At 37.9% G+C, this 22,708-nt stretch overlaps 1 long non-coding RNA gene across 1 annotated transcript; it reads left to right on the forward strand.

Moving 5' to 3' along the window:
- The first annotated feature begins 622 nt into the window (after positions 1-622).
- LOC115289004 lies at positions 623-18,090 on the forward strand. Its single transcript, XR_003907328.1, has 4 exons — positions 623-790; positions 11,734-11,785; positions 17,002-17,054; positions 17,869-18,090. It is a non-coding gene; the product is annotated as an uncharacterized LOC115289004 (long non-coding RNA).
- Positions 18,091-22,708: the final 4,618 nt, after the last annotated feature.

Here is a 22,708-nt window from a genome sequence, read left to right on the forward strand (position 1 = left end):
GCCCCGTGTCAGGCTCTGTGCTGACAGCTCAGAGCCTGGAGCCTGCTTCAGATTCTGTTTCCCTCTCTTTGCCCCTCCCCCACTCATGCTCTGTACCTCTGTCTCTCTAAATAAATAAATAAATAAATAAATAAATAAATAAAATCTATAAACATAAGTTTTGATTGGAGTCTGTTGGGCCAGAAATGTTCAATTATCTATCTAGTTAATAATAGAATTCAGACTTGTTGATTTTGGTAATCGGGTGAAGTGGAATTGGAACTCACATCCTACTTTAATAGTTCCACTACCTCCTCCTCCTCCTCCTCCTGCTTCTGCTTCTGCTTCTTCTGTTTCTTTTGCTTCTCCTCCTTCTCCCTGTCCATGTCTACACTGCCAGGTATAGTACACACTTAGTAGTTGCCCAGTGACTGCTTTCTGTGATGTCTATGAACAAATGCACCTCTAACTGTTCCCTGAATTCAGGTAAGTAGCTGTTAAGGAAGTAGAGTTAAGGAAGTCCAACGACTGTTTTCATAGATTAGACCTCCACCCAGAAAATCTAGAACTCAAATTTGTGTTACAACAAAGAAATTGGGTGTTCTAGAGCACCCAACCCCCATCTCTCTTCCACCTTTGTTACTCAACTCCTCCTGGGACATGACACTAAATTCCCCCCAAATCTTCTCCTTTTTTTGCTTAAGCTGGTTAGCTCTGGATTCTGTTACTCACAATAGCTTTGTGGAAATCATGTTTTAAAACCGCACTTGCATGCTGCAGCTTAAGGAAATCAGAAAGTTAAATTGAAGAGGTAATTTGTTTAGTGTTTAAAGGCTTTTTTAGATTTATAAATGGATGACCATATACTTTTCTATCTTCCTATATTGGAACTGGGGTGATTTGCATGGGAATACAAGACTATTGCAAAAAATGGATATTAGATAAAATTTAAAAAAACACACCATGAACTCTAATCCAGCATTGTGAACTGTAAAATAACATTGCAAAGCATCTGGTAAGACTTTAGGTTGAAAATCCAAAGTTAGTTAGCTTAACATCTGTTTATCCAGGGAAATAAGACTTACTCTTAAATCTTAAATCCAGAAGGAAATAAAGGGATGAACTTCTACTATTCATAAAAAGGTGAGTGTTTCTTATCACTTTAAATTATTATTGCCTTTTTTTTTTTTTTTTTGCCATGAGGCATTCAATTCATCGTGAATCAGTACTTTTAAATATTTGGGAAGATTCTTTTCCCTTTGAGTATAAAATAAATTCTCACGATGCCACAGGGTGGAGCTAGTGGACAAAGGTTGAGTCATACAGATTTCATTGTTTGGCTGGTTACTATGTTTGAGATGTTATTTTTTTTGCCAATTTATTGCCATGTTAACTCTGATAAATTTCCCTCTGATAAACTTACTCTTTGTGTATTTCTATCTGAAATTGTTTTACACTATCTTCCTAACTCAGTTCTTAGAGAGTTGAAAAAAATTATAGCCATAATTTTTCAATCAGAAGTAATACCTTTGCAAAGGTGACTTATGAGGCGTGAGGTTTATGTTGCAGCCTCAATTACCATAGAGATATCAGAGAGGGGAATACGGAGTTTGTAAGGCAGCATGTAATGTCATATGTTTTAAGTACATATATACGTAAACATATAAATTCATATATACACATATACACATATGTATTATAATTTGCATATTTCATTCATTGATTTTTTTCCTCAAAAAATAATCAATATTACTCTAAACCCAGCATGTTTATAACTTGAAATCAAGAAACATGTATTCAGTTAATCTGTGGAACAGGTTCATGTAGATTTGTTCACCTTTGTTAACTATAATTTAATTTATATTAATTCTAAGTAATGAAAAAGAATAAAATGTGTGTGTAATGGGCAGAACTATACTAGGTTGTGTGAGAATATAAACACTAATAAAATAATCTTATTTCATATATAGAAATGATAATCTATTTTTTAAATAAATAAAGTTAGGGGCGCCTGGGTGGCTCAATCGGTTAAGCGTCTGGCTTCAGCTCAGGTCATGATCTCACAGTTTGTGGGTTCAAGCCCTGCGTCAGGCTCTGTGCTGACAGCTAGCTCAGAGCCTGGAGCCTGCTTCGGATTCTGTGTCTCCCTCTCTCTCTGACCCTCCCCTACTCGCGCTGTTTCTCTCTGTCTCTCAAAAATAAATAAAAGACATAAAAAAATAAAAAAATAAAGTTAAATAATGCTGGAAATTGAAATAATATCCCAGAACAGAAATGAAGAGATTGCCCAGGAAAATATAGATCTAGGACCCAAATAAATTTTAGAAGCACAACTTGGAATATGGATAGGAATTTGTGCTTTGTAGGAAGGTTGAGAAGGCAGAGACACTAACTTAACAGCTACTGTGTATTTCTAATTTTAAGTGAAAAGAATCCTCACTTAAAAAAAGTGTTTAATCAAATAATATCATTCACTGGGCTACTGCAAGCCAAGGCGACACAAAATGTTTAGATGCATCTAGGATACAGTAGGCCAGAAGATATTGGGGTTTTTCAAACACACTTGGAAATATAAACAAGGATAAATATTTTCCTTCTATGGACAGAACAAAAGGTTTTAAAAGAGCATTATGTATATAATGGAGTACTACATGGCAATGAGAAAGAATGAAATCTGGCCATTTGTAGCAAAGTGGATGGACCTCGAGGGTGTCATGCTAAGTGAAATAAGTCAGGTGGAGAAGGACAGATACCATATGTTTGCACTCATAGGTCTAACAGGAGAAACCTAATGGAGGAGCAGGGGGAGGGGAAGGGGGAAAGAGAGTTGGGGAGAGAGAGGGACGCAAAACTTGAGAGACTATTGAATGCTGAAAATGAACTGAGGGTTGAAGGGGGAGGAGAGGGAAGGGAAGGGAGTGATGGTCATGGAGAAGAGCACTTGTGGGGAGAAGCACTGGGTGTTATATGGAAACCAATTTGACAATAAACTTATAAAAAATAAATTAATTAATAAAATAAAATAGTGATACCAAAAGAAAGAGCATTATAGGCAATTAAATATTATCACATAATTGTAAACTAATTCTAAATTTTTAAAAATGTTTTTTCATTTATTTTTGAGAGACAGAGAAAGACAGTGCGAGCAGGGAAGGATCAGAGAGAGAGGGAGATACAGAATCTGAAGCTGGCTCCAGGCTCTGAGCTGTCAGCACAGAACCTGACATGGGGCTCGAACCCATGAACCGTGAGATCATGACCTGAGCTGAAGTTGGATGCTCAACCAACTGAGCCACCCAGGTACCCCAATTGTAAACTAATTCTAGGCTGAACAGTTTAATGTAACATATATTACTTGAGTATTAGATAGAGACTATATGTCTCCAAAAGGAATTCACTCTCATTGCATTTTCCACACATGCCATGTGTTAGGATAAAGGCATTAGGTAGCTCGAGTCATATCCCAATCACAGTTAAAGAGAATGTGGGTTCTGTTAAAAATTTGTTAAAGACCATGCTACCGGAAATGTTGGAATGAGTGCAACAAAAGTTGGAGGCACCGTTTTCGAGAAGTAGCTACATATTCAAAACACAAGGTGTATTAATTGTCCGCAGAAACCTTGGGCTGTACACTATTTGAGTCCCCTTCTTGCACATGAGGAAACAGAAGCCTGGAGAAATTAAAAATGTGCCCAAGATCTTGCACTGAGTCAGTGGCAGGGCTGGACTTCAAGTCACAGCTCATTTTAATTCATATATCCTAACCAAAATGCAGAGAGATCTAATTTTGAGCCCTGGGTAACTACGACCAAAGGTGTCATTAACAATAAGAGAAGCAGATTTGGGAAGGAAAGAGAATGGGTTTGGTTTAAAACATGTATAATTATATTTTTTAGCTGAAAGAACTTACCGAACAGGTAGGCCATTGTGTTGCACAAATGTTTAACAAGCAGCTGGAGAGCATAAATTATATAGCAGGTCCTTCAGCAGACACTGAGGCTTCAAAGGCTGAGCTTAAATTCAAGGGATGAAGAGATACACATAAAGTGCAATGGTAGGAATGTTTTAATTGACTCATAAAAACGTGTTCTGTGGGAATAAAAGAAGGCTAATTTTGACTCAGGATAGGTATCAAATACTTAGGACTTAATACACAATCTTGCATGCATGAAGGAAGGCTTCACAGAAGAGGTGACATTTGAGCTGGGTCTAAAAGAATGAATAGGAGTTCATGTATGGCCATAAGGTAGTGGGTAAGAGGAAGAAAATACTAGTCAAAGGAAATAATTTCTAGTGCAGTTATGTGTTACTGAGACCCAAAGACGTTGAATGATTCTCCTGAGGTCATACAACCATTTTGTGTAGTATTCTGACACAGATCAAATCTCTGGACCAGGCATTGGCAAACTGAAGCAAGAGGTGAAGTAAGCCTTGCTGCTTGTTTTGTAAATAAGGTGTGCTTGGAACACAGCCACCCCATCCGGTTAGATATTATCTATGGCTGCGATCACACGATAGTAGCAGAAGTGAGCATTTACGACAAAGACTGTGTATCTTGAGAAGTCTAAAATATTTACCCTCTGGCCCATTACAGAGAAAGTATGTCAACACCTCTTGGAAGATTTTGTCCTGCTTTCTCTTCCATATACCTCACTGAAGATGATTCTGGTGGAAATATGAGACTACATATAAAACATATGTCCAAATATGTATTTTGAAAGTAACTATCCTAATGTTGACCTTTAATGTCCTAAAATTAAATGGGGCCTCTTAGAATATGAGTATCACAAAATATAGGAAAATGTCCAGCAAAGAATCCAAAGGGGTATCCACATTCAGGAGCCAGGGTGAAAGAGAAGGGCAAGAAAATGTAGCAGGAAGAGGGGGAGGAGTTGCATACTAAAGGAATGAAACAGGAGAAAGTTCTGGGACTGCTAGAGGGGTGAATCTAAAGCTAAGGAATGGTCCAAGTGGACAAGAGCTAAAAGAAGACTATTAGATTTGGGATTAGAAGCTTCGTGAATTTCTTTCAGTTGATGGAGATAAGGTCACAAATTTTGACAATTCTTTCATCCAACTTAAACAAAATGGCTCTCATCATGGCACAAAAACTTGACAACTTACTATTTAAAAGCAACTTGCATTATGTTCTATTACACATTTTGCAAATAAGAATCAGAAGTTGTTTGTTAGCTTGCATATGACTAATGGTTAGTAAAAACGGGAGGACACTTTAAGAAGAAGCCAAGACACAGTCTGACACGTCCAAAAGTTTCCACAGGTAAAAAAAACCCGATCACATAAAAAGAATGAACTACCAGAATGGCATTGGATTTCTCACCGGCAGTGCAGTGAGCTAGAAGACAATGAAACAGAACCTCTAAAATGCTGAGGGAATTAGAATTTTATAACTAGCCAACCATAAATCAAGAAGGAGTATAATAAAGACATTTTCAGACGTGCAAGTTCTCAAAAAATTGACCTGCCAAGTACCATTTCTCAGGGAACTCTGGAAAATGTCTTCCCTGAAACTGAAAAGTAATCCTAGAGAGAGAAAGTCTCAAGATCAAGGAAGCAGAATCCAAATCACAACAGAAGTGCAGGGAATTCTCTCGGTGAAAGTGAAAAAGAAGTTTGGAGCTGCTGTGGCAGAACTGGGCGGGAGGGCATCATCAATAATAACAAGCCAGCGAATTTGCCATTAAGCAAATACTGAGGGTTTAATTTCATCCACGTGCTGGGGATAAACTATCTATCTGTAATAAGACATTTTCATTTACTTGGTTAAAGAATTTCTGGAATGATGTTATTATCCCACTTTTATACACACTGTCTTCTGCGATCTCACAAAAATTTAACATGCTAGGGATCAAGATAATGAACTGCGGTTGTAATTTTTTCTTAAACATTTGTATATTTATTTTGAGAGAGAAAGAAAGAGTGAGAGTGGGGAAGGGGCAGAGAGAGAGAGAGAGAGAGAGAGAGAGAGAGAGAGAGAGAGAGAATCCCAAGCAGGCTCTGCACTGTCAGCACAGAGCCCAAAGCAGGACTCAATCGCACGACTGAGAGATCACGATCTGAGCTGAAACCAAGAGTTGGATGCTTCACCGACTGAGCCACCCAGGTGCCTCTGTGGTTGCATTTTTTTTAATATAACATTGGTACTTAAGAATTGTTAAATATCATATAATCAGAAAATGAAATCATATGAAGTGTTTTGAGGGTGATTTTGAGCTCAGAAATGGCAGGAGGGATGTCATGAGTGGGTAGTCTAAATCCTGTAGAATTGCCCCTTGGGACGGTAAGGAGGGAATGCAGTGGGCCATCTAGGTTCCTTCCCCTGGCTCAGCTCCTCTCTTCTCTCCTGGATAAACAATAGGAAGCCAGATGGTTGAAAATCCCTACTTGCAGTCCATGCCGATTACTCAAGTCAGCATTAATTTCAACAGGAATCATCACTGTCTTGACCACACACAGACATTTTATTAATTGTCAGAGTGCCACACGAGCTCAACTGCAGGGTTTTAGAGTGTGGTCGACCCTGTCGTGTCAGAACATAGTTACTTACAAAAGATGGTGGCTGGCCCGACTGAAAACACTACAAACCAACGCTGCCTTACTTCTCAGTAGTGTTTGATTGTTGCTGGATGTGGAGGTAATGTCTGTTACATAATTTGAACAACTGAATTACCTATCTTAAACCAGATAAAGAGAAGCATATATACTTGCTCGCAAAACAAAATACAATTCATGGGTTCTAAATCAATCTTCACAGTGAAAACTTAAGTGTGAAATAGGACAAACTGATAAAGTCTGATGGGTTTATGTGGTTTTTGTTCTTTAAAAAGCTGTATATGAAAAAGTTAAAAAGATAGCAATTATCCAAAGAAACATTGGGAAGCATGACAATATGATCAACTATTCAGAATGTATATGAATACATGAAAAAGGAGGTGTAATTGTTCCTCACTCTATTGACATTTTATTAGGTATCTTCTAGTAGTCAAGCACATTTTGGTACCAATTTGGGATGACATGCTTATAATCTTCACTGAACCATAACTGGGATATGAGGGAAGGGGGTGGACATTATCATTTAAAAAGTATATTTCAAAATTCTTTTTCTAGTTCATTGTTTCTCAACTGGTGGGTGATTTTGCCCTCCAGGGAACATTTGGCAATATCTGGAGACATTTTTGGTTGTCTCCAGTGTTACTGGTATTTACTGGATAAATGCCAGAGATGCTGGTAAACAAAACAAATCATCTAATGAAATGTTCATAGTGCTGAATTAGGGAAATACTCTCTAGTCCAGGGGTCACAAACTCAAAGGCTCTTAGATTAAGAAGGGAATTTGGAGAGAATATGCCCTCACACACCTTAAAAATTGCCATATAATGCTATAGTCCTAGAAGGCAGTATTTTGAAGTTCAGAATTATTATACTGATATTTTTTCTTTGTGTATAGTTATTCATGTTGATCACTTCTATGAAAGCACCAAATTTGAAATTTAAAAAAAATGCGGCTCAACTAAGTAAATGAACAACCATTGATTGATTGCCTTTCTTATTCACTTGACTTAAATTTATCCAAGAGTTTTGACTTGAAATTTGGAGCTTGGAATTAGGCTCCACTTAGCATCTGAGACAGTAAGAAGCCATTTTGTAGAGTGCTAATGTTAATTAAGATGCCTATGTTAAATGCAGATATATATATATATATTTTAAATGTTTATTTATTTTGAGAAAGAGAGAGGGGGGCAAAGAGAGAAAGAGGGAGAGAGAGAGAGACAGAAAGAGAGAGACAGAGAGAGAGAATCCTAAGCAGGCTCCATGCTGTCAGTACAAAGCCCAACACAGGGCTCCATCCCATGAACTGTGAGATCATGATGTGAGCCAAAACCAAGAATCAGATGCTTAACCAACTGAAACACCCCGGCCCCTAAACACAGATATTTTTAAGAATAGAGTCATAGGTTAAATGTATGGAAGAAATGTTTTCAAAATGTGAGCACCTCTGAGCAGGATCATTAGATAGATGTGTAATACCTCCACAAGCAAAATCCACAAAGAGCTCATTATAGCACCCGGATGAAAATCTAAATGCACAGGTAACCAGAATTGTCTGCTGGGTTGTCAAGGATGTAACAGTGATACTATTTTTCCCTCTTCAGGCTTAAATTTCCCACTAAAACGAATTCAACTCTGCCCTTCCTCAGAAATAATTTTCCTTGATTGATTTATTTTCTTAGCTACAGTGAACCAAAGTGGTTACATTCATAAATGACCATGGACATCCTACGCCACCCTGAGAAGGTGACAATGATTTCTCACGAATGGACACCGGTCTGTATCTCTGTAAAGATACACGCTCCTTCTCTGACTGGGTTGTGACAGTCTTAACATTTTCAAAATAGCAAAAGAGGGTCTGTTGGCTTTTTGGATTAGGTTATTTGCTCACTGAAAAACACTCAGTGCACTCCATCACGGCTTCTGCAGTTGACTAGTTGAATTCTTGGTCTCTTCCCATCTTGGAATTCAGTTGAGCTTTGAATGAGAGATAGGAAATAGGAAATACTGCTTTTCTAATGCCACAGAAAAATTCAAAGTTGGATTTGAAAAACAGCATTGAACAATAGATTTTCTGCTCAGGCAACAAGTTCAGATCAACTATTTTCATTTTCTTCCTTTCTTTCTTTTTTTTCGTTTTCCCTTTTTGAGCAGTCTTGATACCAAGGAGATTATCAGCTGTCCTTCTAAAAACAAAGCACACAAAATAGATTAATTCATTTTAGCTTCCTATTGTTTGAGTCATACTTTGAATATCACTCTTAAGGCATGCCCGCCCTGGACATCTAGGCAGACATTTTAAAAGGAGGAGATTTTTGGTACATGAAGTAAGACTAAAGATATTCATCTCTGTTCACTAACTGTCTAGACATGGAAACATCTGGGAAATACACCAGTATTTTCATATAAATTTCCTTCCATGCTTCTTCTAGGACACTCTCAGGAAACGGCCCTACTGCTGGTCTCTGTGATAAAAATCCTTGGACTCACAAACTTTTTTACGTGCCTATTAGTTCCCGCTCTCTGCCACCTTCTTAATAAATGTAAAAGGGAACAAATCATCTTTTTTTCAAATTAATAATCTGTGCGAACATTTTCCTCTGTTCAGTGGACTTTTGTAAATAATTTGAGTTACAAAAGTTGTCACCTTTTAAGTCCTCCTGAATAGGCTAGTTCAATTAAGAAGAAAAATGTTTTCTGTCCCTGCCATTATGTTTGATTCTGCCCTCTAAAAACAGATACAAGATCTGGGTAAGTGGGTTCCTTCTCTCAGCCCATCTGAGTTGTAAGAATTGTAATAGTTAGTCCGGGGTGATTCGAGTCAGCTTGTGCCTGAAAACTTCTCTGATGGCCCAAGCAAGCTCCGACTCTTCAGTTTTTTATGTTTTATTTATTTATTTTTTAATTTTTAAGAGACAGAGAGAGAGAGACAGCACAAGCAAGGGAGGGTCAGAGAGAGAGGGAGACACAGAATCCGAAGCAGGTTCCAGGCTCTAAGCTGTCATCACAGAACCTGATGTGGGCTTGAACCCATGAACCATGAGATCATGACCTGAGCCAAAGCCGGAAGCCGACTGAGCCACCCAGGGACCCCACGCTCCAACTCTTCTTAACCCAAAGCAATCACTGTTTTAATTCAAGGACCCTGACAATTTGTTTCCCTCTATTATTAGATTTTAAAAAAATGTACCTCTACCTGGTCTGTCCAAATAGTTTGTAGGAGGACATATGTTGTACTCTTACAACTTGAAATGGTCTTCAACGTGTTCCACAAATGTGATTGGTTCCTGATACACGTGCCCAGTAGAATGGCACTTTGTCTTTTAGTGTCGACTGCAGATTGTTCCTTCTGAAACTCATGACTTCTTTTTTTTTTAATGTTTATTTTATTATTGAGACAGAAACAGAGCATGAGTGGGAGAGGGGCAGAGAGAGAGGGAGACACAGAATCCGAAGCAGACTCCAAGCTTTGAGCTGTCAGCACAGAGCCCGACACGGGGCTCGAACCCACGAACCATGAGATCATGACCTGAGCCAAAGTCGGACGCATAACTGACTGAGCCACCCAGGAGCCCCTGTTCCTTCTGAAATTCAATAGAGCAATACTGCAGTGAAAGGGAAGAAATAGTTTAAAAATCTGAGTGACCCTTGTAACTCATGTAACTGATGGCCTACCCCTATATATTTCACTTTCAATGTTGATATCGTAGGATTATATTCTGTGGTCATAATATTGCTTTGTCAAGTTGGTTGTGAATGATTGAGCCTTTGAGTTAGAGTCTGAGAGGCCACCTACTGAAATAGCTCCCAAGGCAGAGTTGGAGGGAGGTTTCTAAACTCCATAGTGCTAATGCAGTTCAAACTACTTCAAATGCCAAGACTTTTTGCTTTTGATTAAAACTGTTCTGATGATTGGTGGTCATAATGATTATTTCATCCTCAGAGGAAGACTTGATTAGTTAGGTAACAAGACTTGTATCAACTATTGATTAATGAAACAGTACATATTTATTATTAATAATCACAAGCCATTAAGCACAAAAGTACTTAAAAATACAGCTTCTATCATGAAAGGTAATGTAATGAGTGGTAGTTGTTAAAAGAGTTGTATCAATCATGCATCTAGTTCAACCTAACTTAGATGGGGCAGGGGTGGAGATAAGAAATCTGGAACCCAAACAAGTTAATTTTTTAGGGCACAGAGGCAAACTGGCAAATTCACATCCCATAATTATAAATCTGTTGCTTTTACAATTTATTTCTCTCTAGACTTTAGGATTGAGCCAACAACCTAGACAAGATGAGAGAGGTGGACCTGGTATCCATTTAGAAGCTAGAATTGTTCAACGTTGGTTAAAAGTTGTGTGTAAAGAAAGTCATCCAGAAAAGCTTTCATCTATGAGTTTAAAGTATAATTCATAGTAAACTATTTCTTGACATAGTGAATTGTGATATTTGTTTTCGTAGTTTTTCTTATTCTGTGAAGAAGTTAATAATTAAGAAATTCTCACAGAAATGGTTACCCAGGACACTATTGCTGATGTATGGAGACTGGTTGGGTAGAGGCTTGGTGTTGAGGCCAGAATTCTTTATGAAAGACTAGAGTGAGGGATTGCAGGAGATGGTCAATGGAGAAGAGAAATTCAGTCTTTCCAATTCACTTAATTTCTTCTAAAGACTATGAACCAGCATGAAATCCTTTCTGGTAAAGCGGTTTAGTTCCTATTGCCTTTCAGAGAACCCATTCTATAGCTTGAAGGCTAGAAATTTGTACTCAATGCTGGATGCAGTGCTCAAGAAATCAGCTGGATTAGGAGGAGTTTAGGTTAAAACACACCAAGAGCCTTCAAAGCCCTAAGTAAGTCATATTGCATGAATGACTACAAAGAAATGAAAGTCCTTTTCTCTATTAGCAGATAATGGGTTTTAATGACTTTGAAACGTCTGAGAATGTAAGTTATGTCTGACAATATGGAATACTGGGCACAGGTTTAGAAAGGAGAAAAATTATTTTTTCTTTTTAGCAAGTGACAGCCCTACATATATACACAGAGGAAATACATAAAAATACCAAGTTAATATTTCTTCTTCACATAATTTAGGACATATTAACATCACTATGTTAAGGTAAGACACAAATGAGTAACTTTTTTTAAAGCTAATATGCCACCATTTCATTTTCAGATCACAATATGTACTTACTTTTTTTAGGGAGACCTTCCTTCTTGAGTCTAAGGTAAGTTGAAAACGGTTGACAAAACAAATCTCTATATGCTGCTGTGCAGAAATATTAGAAAAGGAATTTCAAGGCCATTTGATAATAAACTTGCTTTTAAAAGATTACATTAACTGTTTATTTGTAGAAGAAACAAATATCAAGAAAATGAATTTATTAGTGTTATTGGCATGATGTTTTTAAAGAGTACTTTTGCTTGCTAGATTATATTTTAATATTTTGCCTGACAGAGCCTAGTTTTTATTTTATTTTTAGCATCTTCCAACCAAGACATCAAATGAGAGTTTTTAAAAGCTCTTTTATTCAGAGGTCATTCTTCATGATTCAGATTCTCCAGTTAACACCTAATTTCCCATGTTCATAATGAAAGGAATAATATGATTAAGTGAAATCGACAGACAGGCTCTTGGTCTTATTTTGGGCCTCCCTAACTGCACTATTCCACCACACCCAACACTTTTACCCGAAATGCTAGCATCTAGTAAAAATGGAATGATTTAATTAAATCTTCTTTATAATCATCCCCAACCTGGGTTAGGCTTGATAAGCAGTGGAGAATAGTCTACATTTGAGTAACAATAATATGGGATATGGATGGATACAGTATATAGGGACTTTCAATCATAGAAAGTGATTAATAGATTTAGTTGATAGGTTGTTAATAAGTGGTTATGATGACAGATTGCTAAGTAGTTACTTGATCACTACTTGGGCTGTTTATAGAATGAAGACTTCCATTAATTGAAACTTGAGGTCATAAATGAATAGTTAATACGGTGTTTTTTACTTTGTGTTGTTTTTACCTGGCCTTGATTACAAAAACAAAAAGCCTTCTTATTCTATACCAATGCATATTTATCTTGTGGTAAGTTGAGCAAAAACGTATTTTAATTTTCTTTAGCAGTTCTAGATGGTGCAGCATCAGAGATTGGAATGCCAATGGTCATTGTGCAGGGCTAAGGATGTACAAGGTACAGGGCAATAGGCTGCAGTGACCAAACTGAGTGGATACAATGGATGAAATGAGGTCAAGTGCAAGTTCCACAGCATGCCAGGGATGACAGATATATTGCCAAAGATGGTCACTAAAAGAATAAATGTTCAGGCTCAGCTGAGCTGATACGGGAACAGCTTGAACAGACTGAAAGCTCTTCAATTCTGTTATTCTGTTTTCAAGAGAAGACTGCGAATGTCAACTCTGCAAAAACCCCTACTTCCACAGTAGTATAAAACAATTACAGCTATTGAATATTACTATATGCAGGACACTATTGTAAGAATATTAGGTCCTGAGGTGCTTGGGTGGCTCAGTCGGTTGGGTGTCTGACTCTTGATTTTGGCTCAGGTCATGATCCCTGAGTCATGGGAGCTCTGTGTCAGGCTCCATGCTAAGTGAGGAGCCTGCTTAAGATTCTCTTTCTCTCTGTCTCTCTCTCTCTCTCTCTCGCTCTCTGCCCCTCTCCCATTTGTGTGCCTCCCCCCCCCCAATAATTATAAAATAAAGAATGTAGCGTCCATTTCAGCACCTAACTTTCACAGCAGCTCTGTGTGATAGATTCTACTATTGTTTGCATTTATGAAGAGGAAAAGGAGGCACAGAGAGGTTATATGATCTGTGAATGGTGACACAGTGATTATGTTAATATGCTGGGATTCAATTCAAATCTGAGAGTCCAGTTTGGGAATCTGAACTCAACTACTACAATTTATGAGGAAAGATACTAGTTTCCTAGTGAGTTGAAAGTTCTAATCTCTCCTCTGGTAAGTGCCCACTCTACACAGAAATAAAATTGCCCTCACCTTTTTTCTTCATAATATTTACCCCAATAACATAGACCTAATGTTTTTCTTCCTGGGCTGAATAGTGATGGAGTTTCTATTTGTTTCGTATACTGGAAATGGTAGCATGAAATTACTTATCAAGCTTTATTTTTATCCATTTCAAATTATCTTAAGTATACAGGGAATTTACAAGGTTGCTGGGGTATGCAGTGAAAGCAGTTGAAATCCAGGGAGAAGTAGAACAAAACTTACAATCATGAAAATGATGTTTCCAAATCTTGTTAATGTGTCTGCCTTCTGTCTGTTTGTCTGTCACATCAGGTTTCTCTTCTTGACACAGCAGAAAGATAGAAGATTAGGCGAATATAATCTATCCTTTGAATCCAAAATGCATTACAGGCTCAGCCCATATTCCCCGCTTTATAATGACATACCAGATAGTTATTTCTGTACGGAAATTCTCCATATTATTCAAAGGAAAATGAATTAATAGCCCTCTTTGGCCAGTTTTACATAGATGGGATTCTGTTAATCTATTCCATTTTGCCTGAATGGTAAGATCTGACTTTGGAGTTAGATTATGCTGATAATGGGGTTGACATTCAAATTTGAAGGATCAAAACTCCCAAGTATTTCTCCTTAGATTGTTTTTCAGAGCCAAGCATGGAATAAATACTTACTGAGCATCTATTCTGTTCCTAAAATTATGCTAGCAGTGTACAGCTGAGAAGTCATGGTCTGTCTCTCAAATATATCTAAGTTGGTTGAAGAAGCAAAACTAAATCATCATGAAAGCAAGTATATGAAATAAACAATACTGGTCTAAAACACTGAAATACTGAAAAATATTTGCAGTTGGCAGACATGCAATAGGGTGTGTCCTGGGAGGCAGTTATAAAAATATGGGTGTTCCTTAAAAAACCAAAAATAGAACTACCCTATGACCCAGAATTGCTCTGCTAGATATTTATCCAAAGGATACAGAAACGGTGATTTAAAATTTTTTATGCTTTTTATTTATTTTTGAGAGACAGAGAGAGCCAGTGTGAGCAGGGGAGGGTCAGAGACAGAGGGAGACACAGAATCTGAAGCAGGCTCCAGGCTCTGAGCTAGCTGTCAGCACAGAGCCTGATGCGGGCTCAAACCCACGAACTGTGAGATCATGAGCTGAGCTGAAGCCAGATGCTTAACCAACTGAGCCACCCAGGCGCCCCCAGAAATGCTGATTTAAAGAAGCACATGCACCCCAATGTTTATAGCAGCACTATCAACACTAGCTATATTATGGAAAGAGCCCAAATGTCCATTGACTGATAAATGGATAAAGAAGATGTGGTATATGTATAAAATGGAACACTACTCAGTAACGAAAAAGAATGAAGTCAACATTTGAAACAATGTGGATGGAATTAGAATGTGTTATGCTAAGTGAAATAAGTCAGACAGAGAAAGATGAATAGCATATGACTTTACTCATATGTGGAATTTAAAAAACACAAATGATGGACATGGGGGAAGGGAAGCAAAAAAAAAAAGATAAAAACAGAATGGAAGCAAGCCATAAGAGGCTCTTAAATACAGAGAACAAACTGAGGGTTGCTGGAGGGGAGGTGGGTATTATATGTAAGCTAAATGGGTGATGGAAGCTGGGTATTATCTGTAAGTGACGAATCATTGGCTTCTACTACTGAAACCAATACTGTATTGTATGTTAACTAACTTGCATTTAAATAAAGAGACATAAAAAGAAAAAGAAACTATAAACTAACAGAGGAGCTAGAAATTAAAGAGTATATTAGACTCTTTATTGAAAGTTACAGAAAATGAACTCAAAATAAGTTAGGCAAAAAATAATCAGTGAGAGTATTTTAGAATATAGTCTGTCATTGAACATGTATACTTCTGGACACGGCACAGCAGTAAGAAATAAGGTGAAGGATAGTTTGGGGGAAGTATATGTAGTTACCTCAGAAATCAGACCTGACAGGATAAGTTGAGGTGACCTGGGAAGTAGCCTAATAATATCAGCCATGTACAGGAATTGGCTGAAGGATTCAAAGCCATTGATTGGAGAGACACAAGAGTCCACAGGGTAAAGAGGCATGAGGATTTAGAAACCGGGGGAGAGACGAGGGCAACCTATAAAAATGGAGGTCACAAGAGAGATCCAGGGATACGGAACCTGACACGCTGAGTGAAGGTAGCCATAGGTCATCATACTGTACTCCCGAGAAGCTGTACCCAAGGACAAATGGACCAGGCCATGAACCAGGCCAGTTGAAGAACTTGACACTAGATGGCAGGAGGAACAGTAATGAACTCCTCATCATGCTTGTCTTTCTCTTCCATGATTTTCCATGGAAAATTTTCATCTTTTTGGTAACTTTAGTATCTACCTGGATAGTTAGTAAATGCACCAGCTTCACCAACCAGGCCAAGCTTAGATTCTGTGCGGTAGGTAATTGTAAGCCACTGCAATTTTGTCAGGGGCAAATTACATTAGGAATAGAAACTGGGATACATTAAACTAGACTTTAAGAGATTTAATATAGTATTTTTATATGACAATGAATGAAGAGTGAAAAAAGAAAATCTAAAGTTTAAGAAAATAGTAAATTCCGTAAAGAAATAGCTTACTTTCTTCTACCTCATGTTATAGCTCTTTGGTTTTTATGGTTGTTTAATGATGTTTTTCTACTCCCTGTAGCACATAAATCTATTAATTCAAAAAAATTAGGCTGAATGTAAATAGCTGTTAACATGGAAGAGAAAGGAAAATGACATCTAGGACTGCTTACTCAGTGCTGGACGGGGTAAAAATATTTTCTAATTTTGTGTTCTTATATGTGCAACAATCAAATGGGAAAGACATTTGCTTCTCCACTTTAGGGATAAGGAAATTAAAAAGGAAGTAGAGTAGGGGCACCTGGGTGGCTCGGTTGGTTAAGTGCCTGACTCTTGGTTTCTGCTCAGATCATGATCTTGCGGTTTGTGAGTTCAAGCCCCATATCGGGCTCTGTGCTAATGGTGTGGAGCCTGCTTGGGATTTTCTCTGCCCCTCCCTTGTCCATTCTCTCTTTCTCTCTCTCAAAAGAAATAAACTGAAATAATTTTTAAAAAATGAAATAAAGTAAGTGCACTGAAGGTATAAGGGGCTGGAATCTGTTCTTTTAATCTTTCTCTGATATAGTGGTATCTCTGTGATCCTATCCCCCGTAGAGGTGTGGAATGCATTATAGATGACATGGTATTCTTGCTTCAGTGCTGGTTCTGAATTGTGAGCATTTATCTCTGATGAATTAACTTTATTGCCAATTGCTATTTCAGAAGTAAAACACACTAACTGAAGAAATCATAGGCATTCAAGCAATTCCCCCCCCCCCTCCTTCTTTTTAGGAAACTCTGATTTTCTCTCTTGTTCTCTCTTTCCAAAGAACTTTAGTAAAAGAACCAGTGGGCTGTCCAAAGAGAATCCAAGTTCCCTCAGGTATGTGTTACTTTATAACTACTTCAAACGAGAGGTCACTGCAACTGGCAGTAGCTTAAAAAAAAGTCTTTCTGGTAAATTAAAGGAGGGCAACTGATCATGGAAGGTAAACAGGTGATGAAATACGTCATTAGTACCTCATTCGTAATTCATTTCTCCCGAAGTAGTTGACAAAGCATCAAGACTTGAGTCGTGAATTGCTCAGAAGTGCAGGCTTTGAGGTCACCGGAGCAGATTCATTATAACCCAGTGTAAAGTGCAGCCTGTCTCTATGTCAATTACTGGCGTTTGATAACGGATATGATGTCAAGGTCTGTTCTTTCTCAAGATGCAGCCACACATTTTAAAATCATTACGAGTGTGAGCAGGAGCTACATGGCCTCAGGGGGCTCAGTTCATTTGTTATGTCCCATTATGACTTAGAGATAGAAGCCCAAGGTCTGAAGAGCGCGCAGCGAGAAGGCGGTGGCCGTGGGTTAATGAAAGCACAAAACCGGACGCCTCTTCTCTCTTTATAGTGAAGTAAACTGACATTTATTTGCCCTAGGAGCCATTTAAGATCCACACCTTACGGCGGTGGTGGGGGGACAGGTAACCCCAGTAATCACTCTGGCTGCATAGCAATTATGGGCATCACTAGCAAATAAATCCTACTCCCGTTTCAGTCTAGCCAGAGCAGTTTTATTGAAATGAAGAACTTTCTGCTGGAGACTTTCTCTGCTGGGGCATGGAAATGTTCTCTTTCTTTCTCCCTTTTCTTTCAAAAACCATATGTGTGCTTTCCAATCGTCTTTTAACATTTTGGCCTTTCCAGGAGCATTCTGTGTCACAAATTGGCATGGATGTGAGACACGTCACCCATCATCTGAAGGCAGGTCTCCACGCTTCAGAAATAGATCCCACCCTGGACTGATGTGCAAATGCTATAAATAGATGCAGGCTATGCCATAGCTTACCATAAATACATTAAAAGGAAGAGAAATCATTTAAAAGTCTCAAGCAATTGAGAGTACAAAATAAAGCACTGCCACCTGAATGGGCTACTGTTTTCCTTCTGGAACTGTGTTTCGGGCTGTTTGTGGAATGTCAGAAACATGGACCCACCTCCCCCTGAATGAACTTGACTGAACAGCGCACATTCCCTGATGTTCAAAACTCCCCTTTCCATCCGTGGGAATGCCATCAACAGAACAAATTCAGAATTTTTTTTAATTCCCTCTCCATCTGTAAATAAGCCCTCCAAGGGAAATTTCACCTTAATGCACTCACTCCGCCCTCAACCATTCTCATCTGTGCTCCGGGAATCACAACGTGTGATGAAGTTGATGCCAGAATTGCCTCCCTTTCCAAATCGGCGGTGGTGGCCTAGCGAAGCTCCTATTTATCCTGGCTGTTTTTTCTTTTTAAAGGAACCCTTTTCTCAGACCCTTGCTTGTTATACACCTTTTCATGGAGTGAGCCACATGGCAGCATGGTGACAAGTAACTACTGTTAGCACAGATTTATCAAAAAGGAAAAATATCCACTTCAAAATTAATGTGGTAATGTAAATAAAAATTTTACTTTCTCAAGGAATCTTCAGAGGTACATTTCACAAATATAAGCACATGGAAGATTGAACACAACTCTAGTTCCTATTGCTGGGTACAAGAAATCCCAACAGCCCATAAATGATCTCTGCAGGATAAGGGCATAAACAGTTAGGGTCTCTGATTTATTCATTTGGTTGAAAGCCTTCTCAATGTATCTGACGAGGCTGTGTCACTTGTGACCTGCTTTTACGCACGCGCACACACATGGGCCCGGCATATGTAATTCCATTAGATTATATGGGAAGCATACGTTTTGAATAAAAGAAATGCAGACCCTTCACTTCTATGAATTTTATAAGATTAACATGTTAAAAGTTCCATACATTACACACACACACACACACACACACACACATTCTGTTTTCTGCTTTATCATCCATAGCTATAGGTAAAGAAACATTTTAGAAACGAATCATTCTATAGGATCATTTGATAAAAGATGCAGAAGTACTCTTGCCATTTCGATTCCTGTAATTGTTCGGCTTGTAGTACATCGTGTCCTAAAAAGCAGTCCTGGCCCACGTCTGACCTTGGTAAGCAATGTACTTTTCATTGCCATGGGCTGCCTTTTTACTTTAATATGGTGAGGCCTTCCCATTGTCCCCTATTGAATACCATGGAATGCTGTTAAAAATGAGTTATTTCCACAGTGCAGTGGCTCCTTGGAAGAAATTATTATTTTTTTAGAGATTTTATTTTTAAGTAATCTGTCTAACATGGAGGGCTCAAACTCACAACCCCAAGATCAACACTCCCACGCTCCAACAACTGAGCCAGCTGGGATCCTCTGGAAGAGAATATTTTGTCTAATTTCTAAATTTGATTATCAATGATTTTATGTTTAGTAATTAATAATAGTCTAGTATAATATATATAGTATAGTGTAGATAGTATAACACCCTAAAAATACTCCATCTAGGTCAAAATAATCCAATCAGTAAGGGCAAACATTTTTTAATAATTTCTATTTTAGACTAGATTTCAATTTATAGAAAAATTGGGCAGGTCATACAGTGTTCCCACATATTTCATGCTCATTTCCCCCTGTTATTAACATCTTATATTACCATGGTTCATTTGTCGAAACTAATGAACCAATATTGATGCATTATAATTAACTGATGCCCATAGTTTATTTATATTTCCTTAGTTTTTACCAAATGCTCTATTCCATGATCCTGTCCAGGACTCCACATTACATTCAGTCTATTAGACTCCTCTAGACTATGACAATTTCTCAGACTTGAGAATGTATTCTTAAATCTTAGCCTCTCCTTTTTGTTTTCATGAACTAGCACACATTTAAGTATTTTTGTTTGTAGAAGTAGAGTTGACTGGGAACAAAGATGAGAAGAGGTAATTAAATTCACTTCCATTATCAAATCCGTCAGATAGATTAGCTAACACTGTGCCTGGAAATCTTTTAAACACAGAACTCAATTATAAATTTAAGAGTACAGTTGACGAATAATTTCCAGTGTCAAAGAGAACATCACCTTGCACTTCAATGCTGGGTCGACTCTCCCTTACAGTGTTGAAGATAAGAGTGTTTATTCACTTCTGCATTGACTACTTTCAAGGCAGCGTCTCACATGTCATTTTTTTCTGCCTTACAGATAAAAAGAAACAGTGTGTGACCATTTTCTATTTAAACAGAGAAGTTTTAGATATTAGATAAACAAATGTACCAAGAACGTGTATATCCCCAGATGCATTTATTTCAGTGCCCAAGGCAATTCTGAGCATCTGACTAATACCAGTCCTTTTACTTAACAGAGGTGTTACTTCCCAGCGATGCCAAAAGATCTTCTCTTCTCAAGTAGGAACTGTTAGGGAAATGGCCTTGATTGAAGTGGGTTGTTTTATTTTACTTCTGTTTACAGTTGTTCCATTCATTTGTAACATTTCAGTTGTTTGAAATGATTTTAAAAAACTCTGCTTTTATATATAAGTCTTATTTTTCAACTAAGAAGGAGTATTGGTATGTCAAATATTCAGGACATGTAGTTTTCTAATGAGGAAGTACAATTGAGTACCAAAATCAAACAGCTTCTCATTTTTATTAGTAATTTTGCTTTTAATCCTAAGAGTGCCAAGTCAATTTGGCTCATTGCTGAGTTAGATTTCTTTTCTGTAGATAGTTCCAGATTTACAAGCAATATTGCATAAACAATTATAGTGAAATATAAAAAACATTTGAACAGTCCCTTAATTTCACTCTAGTAAAGGATATTCTCAACATTACCTTATATTTAAGCCATGTAGAATCACAGCTTTTAGTGGTTTGTTCTTTCCCAAGTGGGCAGGCAACTATGGTTTGTCATGGAAATTTTATGATGAGTGAATACATCAAATAGGGAAATGGCTACAGGCCATTTTGTGTATCTATTCATCCATTCAGTGAGTCACTGGCTACTGAACAAATATTAACTATGTGTTGGTCACCACACTTGTGAGACCTCAAGTTTGTGCCTTGGGGTGATATATGCAAGGAGGGACCCCGTCAAATGTATGTGTGTGCAGACAGATAAAGGGAAATGATTCGACTTCGAGTAATGAGTGATGTTAAAACTAGTGTGGACAGGAGGGAACATATGATGTAGCAACTGTGTTCTCAATGGGCACTTTCAATGCGGGCTGATTTGGAAACTGGGAACAGAGCCTACCACCAGGGGTCAGGACCCCGTTCAGGCTGTGTACCAACGGGCACACAACCAACTCAAGTTCAGCCCTGGAAAAAGAATTACCTCAACATTCTTTGGAGGCATGTTTATGCATATGCTGTAGGTTTATATATTCCATCAGATGATAGAACAGAAGGGCGTGGGGTGATGTTTGAATCAGGCAAAGAAAGAAACTCAGGGAGTAATGTTGGTGGTCTTTTTCTAAGACTTTTCACTTCCTACTCATTGAAACATTCCAGGTGATACAAAATCCAAGTTAGGATTAAATGTTTCTTTCAGACAAGTAGTTTTTTTTTTCTAGTGAAATCAACATTTCAAAGAAAAGAGTATAAAGAGTATCTTTAAATACAATAATTGCTTGATTATTTTTTAATTTTTCTAGCAAGTTATATAAAATTGATATGCATTTCAAAAGCATTCTTAACTTGATGATAGTTTCTTAAAATATATTTTTATTAAAGATTAAAATCATTATTATAGCTTTGTAGATTCATTGATTTCTTGCTCAAATTCTGATGACAATTATAAGCCATAAAATATGAGCACCTAATTTCGGAAGCAGAACAATATTTAAAATGAACAGATTCTGAAACATTTACCTGCTGAATCTGAAAGCTAGTTTGTAAATGTCTAGAGGGGGACTGTCGTGCCAGAGTGCTGGTGGTGTCACCGATAGACCTGGTCTTGGAATCTCTTAGGCTTCAACACCTGGGTCAAATCTAGGGAAAAACCTTAGCAGGTACTAAAGTAATTAGAAGATGGTGACCATGAGTAGTGATATGATGTAGAGTTTCGGGGCCATTCACAAAACACAGACAAATAAGGGACCTCTGAAATGGCATTTAGCAGCAAGGTATCTAAATTATACGAGGAGGCATGTTAGGGTGCCTGAACCGATAACATTAGGAAACTGACATCATCTACCGTGGGTGCTATTGCAGTGTCCCTGAGATCGATTTTTTTCTTTTGATGTCCTTTGCTAATTATCTAACAGCCTCCCATTCTTTTTCTTGTTAAAGTTGTAAGTGAATCTAAAGTGTCAGGCCATAATTTTCTGTGTTCCTAATGCTCAGAGCATAGTGGATCATTTATCTATCGAGTCTAAATTTTCAGGAAACATGCACAATTTTCCATCAGCATTTCGTCCTATACTTTATTCTTGAAATATTATCACCGAGTTGATTGAAAAACAAATTTTGGTAGTGTGTTTATGTTCTGATGGCATGCTGGTGTTCTGGATGGTGGCCATGCTGGGTGGCCCGAGTTAGTGCGTTAGAACTGGCAGTGTTTCAATGGTTGGCGATGCTGTGTTGGAGTAACGATGAATTCCTGTGTGGTGATGCTGTGAGTGACCAGGCTACAAATGACGGGGTGGTGA

The sequence above is a fragment of the Suricata suricatta genome, chromosome 4 (genome assembly GCF_006229205.1).
Source record: "Suricata suricatta isolate VVHF042 chromosome 4, meerkat_22Aug2017_6uvM2_HiC, whole genome shotgun sequence".
In the NCBI taxonomy this organism is placed as follows: domain Eukaryota; kingdom Metazoa; phylum Chordata; class Mammalia; order Carnivora; family Herpestidae; genus Suricata; species Suricata suricatta.